Genomic DNA, 4463 nt, shown 5'->3' with positions numbered 1-4463 from the left:
AACCTTCAAAAATAAAAACGTTCAAAAAAAAGAAAGGAGAGTAACTAGAACAGGAAGAGATAGGGACATGAATAATTAAAAAGACACAGTAACACACAAAGGAGAGAGGTGAAAATGAGGACAGGAAGATGTCAAACAGAAAGAAGAAGAGAGTTGAGAGAGTGATAAAGGTGTGAGTCACAGAATAAGGTTCTGTATGTTTGTGCAGTCAAGTATAATAATGTTAGTGTTAGGAAAGAACTAACGATTAGACCTCAATGTCAGTGTGACGAGGTGTGAATGAAGGAGTCAGGCGCAGGAGGTAAAATACCGAAGTCCAGAGTTTATTCCGTTTACATAAATCAAACGCCCAAAGCGTCAAACGAAACTATTACAAGGGAAAACATCCACCTTGGCATAAACACAGTGAATAGTAGAACAACCGAGCTACACGCTCTCACAACAAACAATCACTCACAAAGACAAGGGGAACAGAGGGAACACTTATACACATACTAATTAGGGGAATGAGCACCAGGTGTGTGTGATTGACAAGACATAACAAGTGGAGTGATGAGAATGGGATCGACAGTAGCTAGTACTCCGGTGACGACGAACGCCGAAGCCTGCCCAAACAAGGAGGGGGGGCAGCCTCGGCGGAAGTCGTGACAGTACCCCCCCTGAAGCGCAGCTCCAGCAGTGCGCCGACCCCGGCCTCGGGGACGGCCAGGAGGACGCGGAGCAGGGCGAGTCGGATGGCGACGGTGGAAATCCCTCAACAGGGAGGGATTGAGAATGTCCCGCCTTGGGACCCAGCACCATTCCTCCGGACCGTACCCCTCCCACTCCACGAGATACTGAAGGTCCCCCACCCGACGCCTCGAATCCAGGATGGAACGGACCGAGTATGCTGGGGCCCCCTCAATGTCCAGAGGAGGTGGAGGAACCTCCCGTACCTCAGACTCCTGGTGGCGTGCCCGAGTGTTGGGATAAGACAGCTCCTATCCCTACCTCGGACGCATCCACCTCCACTACGAACGGTAGTGATGGATTGGGGTGAACAGACCCCGCAATCTACTGAAGGCCAAATCAGCCTCAGCAGACCAGCGGAGCTGGGACGGCCCATCCTTCAATAAGGAGGTAATGGGAGCTGCGACCTTGCCAAAGCCCTGAATAAACCTTCGATATTAGTTGGAAAAGCCAAGGAAGCGCTGCACCTCCTTTACCATGGTTGGAGTCGGCCAATTACGCACGGCTGCAATGCGGTCTCCCTCCATCTCCACACCTGTGGTGGTAATGCGATATCCGAGGAAGGAGATTGACTGCTGGAAAAACTCACACTTCTCTGCCTTGGCATAAAGATCATTTTCCAGCAGTTGGACCAGTACCTTGCGAACCAGGGACACATGCTCAGCGCGCGTAGCGGAATACACCAGAATGTAATCGATGTAGACCACCACACTGCGACCAAGCATGTCCCGAAACACCTCATTCACAAAGGACTGGAAACGGATGGAGCATTCATCAAACCGTAGGGCATCACCAGGTATTCATAATGTCCCGAGGTTGTGCTGAATGCTGTTTTCCACTCATCCCCATCCCGAATACGCACCAGGTTGTAGGCACTCCTGAGGTCTAATTTGGTGAAAAAGTGGGCCCCGTGCATTGACTCAATCACTGAAGGAATGAGGGGAAGAGGATAACTAAATCGTACCGTCACATTATTCAGTGGTCGATAATCAATGCACGGGCGCAAACCGCCATCTTTTTTCTTCACAAAGAAGAAACTCGAGGAGGCAGGTGAAGTGGAGGGACGTATATACCCCTGGCGCAGGGACTCGTGACGTATGTTTCCATAGCCTCCGTTTCAGCCTGCGACAGGGGATACACATGACTCCTGGGAGGTACAGCGTCTACCCGAAGGTTTATCGCACAATCCCCCTCCCAATGAGGTGGTAATTTAGTCGCTTGCGTCTTTGGAAACGCGAGCGCCATATCATGGTATTCGGGGGGAATGCGCACGGTGGGGGTACCGTCTGGACTTTCCACCGTGGTCGCACCAACGGAAACACCTAGACACCTACCCGGACACTCACGCGACCACCCCGTAAGAACCCTCTGCGGCCATGAGAAATTGGGGTTGTGAAGGGCTAACCACGGGATACCCAAGACTATAGGGGAAGCAGGAGACTCAATAATCATAAAGGTGATCTGCTCAACATGTGTCTCCTGCGTAATCATGGTGACTGGTACCGTAACTTCCTTAACCAACCCGAACCATAATGGTCGACTATCAAGTGCTCTGATGGGGAGTGGAATGGTTAGGGGAACCAATGAAATGCCTTGACGGCGTGCAAATGCCCTGTCCATAGAATTCCCAGCTGCGCCTGAATCGACTAGCGCCTTACACTGGGAACCTACCAGCCTTACACTGGGAACCTACCAGCCTTACACTGGGAACCTACCAGCCTTACACTGGGAACCTACCAGCCTTACACTGGGAACCTACCAAGTGATCGGGAAAGGAGATAGATAAAGTACAGTGCGCCGCAAAGGGCTCTGAACACGTTTGGGTGTTCGTTACCTGGGGTGATGCGTGAGTACCAGGTGAGTGATTCTGTGACGAGGTGTGAATGAAGGAGTCAGGCGCAGGAGGTAAAATACCGAAGTCCAGAGTTTATTCCGTTTACATAAATCAAACGCCCCAAGCGTCAAACGAAACTATTACAAGGGAAAACATCCACCTTGGCATAAACACAGTGAATAGTAGCTCAACCGAGCTACACGCTCTCACAACAAACAATCACTCACAAAGACAAGGGGAACAGAGGGAACACTTATACACATACTAATTAGGGGAATGAGCACCAGGATTGTGATTGACAAGACATGACAAGTGGAGTGATGAGAATGGGATCGGCAGTAGCTAGTACTCCGGTGACGACGAACGCCGAAGCCTGCCCGAACCAGGAGGGGGGGCAGCCTCGGCGGAAGTCGTGACAGTCAGCCTCAGTGTGTGTGTGTGTGTGTGTGCGTCTGTCTGTCTGTGTGACTTTTGTTTAAGGGCAGAGGTGCAGAAATTCAATTCAACCTCACGCCTTATGTTGCAACATGCTGAAAATAAGATCAATGTGACTTGTAAAACACGGTGCAAGATGCCTTGGTTCTTCCATGTCAGTCAAGGCTCAAACCAGCAGCCCTGTCCAGCAACACACACTATCCCAACATCAGTAGCTTCACACTGGACACAGCTAACACTGCTGGACAGGGTTGACTCTGCACACGGTCCAGCTCGTCTTCACCCAGCCAGGCAGACTTTCTGTCAGTACCACAGGGTTCAGTGCCTCCCAGCTTGGAGAACCTATCTTGTACCTCTCTGAACTCAGCAGCAGGCAGAGAGCCCCTGCCACTCTCAATACATTCCCACGGGGGGCCAGTATGAAAAATGTATGCACTCACTAATTGGAAGTCGCTCTGGATAAGAGCGTCTGCTAAATGACTAAAATGTAAAAAAATGTTTAAAAAAATTACAGGTTAAGGATAGCCCACCAATTATATTTGAGTGCCAACTGCGCCTCTGGACCCAATGGTTTGAGTCATGGAGTGAGAAGGAGAGGAACAGTTTCCTACACATTCTAGAAGAGAAGGACCCGATCTTTGTTGCCCGCTTCTACAGAGGTGTAGCTGGGACAGCAGGCAGGGATTGAGGGATACGGGAGAGGAGGGTGTAGAATGGATAGACATGAGTGGCTGGTAGACAGAAAGAAACAAGTAAAGTTGATGGAGTGGAGTACCTATAAAAGTATATGTGTGGAGACAGTGAAGAACGGGGCGGCAGGTAGTCTAGTGGTTAAGAGCGTTGGGCCAGTAACTGAATGCTCGCTGTTTCGAATTCCCAAGCTGACTGGGTGAAGAATCTGTTGATATGCCCTTGAGCAAGGCAATGAAATGGAAAATGTTTGGACTCGAACACTAGCCTTCCATTCTCACACAACGGAGTGTTTGGACACCACTGGAACTTCTGTGTAGTAGTTAAACCTCCACTAACCAATCACTTCCTTCAAGCCCCTTGGGACTGACGCATAAGTGGTCCTCTGTAGCTCAGCTGGTAGAGCACGGCGCTTGTAACGCCAAGGTAGTGGGTTCGATCCCCGTGACCACCCATACACTAAAATGTATGCACGCATGACTGTAAGTCGCTTTGGATAAAAGTGTCTGCTAAATGGCATATTATTATTATTATATAACAAAGTGCTTTTTAATTCTTTGATTCACCCTGAATAACTCTGTAAAAAGATGCATTAACCTTCAAATAAACGCTGTTTAGGCATAATGTGACTGTCATTATTGGACCAAGTGGTTGGCATGTACTGTCTAGAGTCTAGACCTATGTGTCTACACATTAATTTCCAAAGAGACATACAGGTGGGAATATTCACACACATACAACATAGATACGTGTAGGTATGCACGCACTCTGGCAC

The 4463-nt window shown here is 49.4% G+C and overlaps 1 pseudogene across 1 annotated transcript in view; it reads left to right on the top strand.

The window, feature by feature from the left end:
- The window catches only part of LOC311131865 (uncharacterized protein C14orf119 homolog), a 4319-nt pseudogene extending 633 nt beyond the window's left edge, over positions 1 to 3686 (top strand). The window contains exon 2 of the transcript in view: positions 3158 to 3686. The product of the transcript in view is annotated as an uncharacterized protein C14orf119 homolog (transcript). The remainder of the gene's footprint in view (positions 1 to 3157) is intronic.
- The last annotated feature ends 777 nt before the right edge of the window (positions 3687 to 4463 follow it).

Source organism: Coregonus lavaretus (assembly GCF_964263955.1).
Source record: "Coregonus lavaretus genome assembly, chromosome: 7".
In the NCBI taxonomy this organism is placed as follows: domain Eukaryota; kingdom Metazoa; phylum Chordata; class Actinopteri; order Salmoniformes; family Salmonidae; genus Coregonus; species Coregonus lavaretus.
Note: the sequence above shows the minus strand (reverse complement) of the source record. Positions and strands in the feature narration are given on the sequence as shown.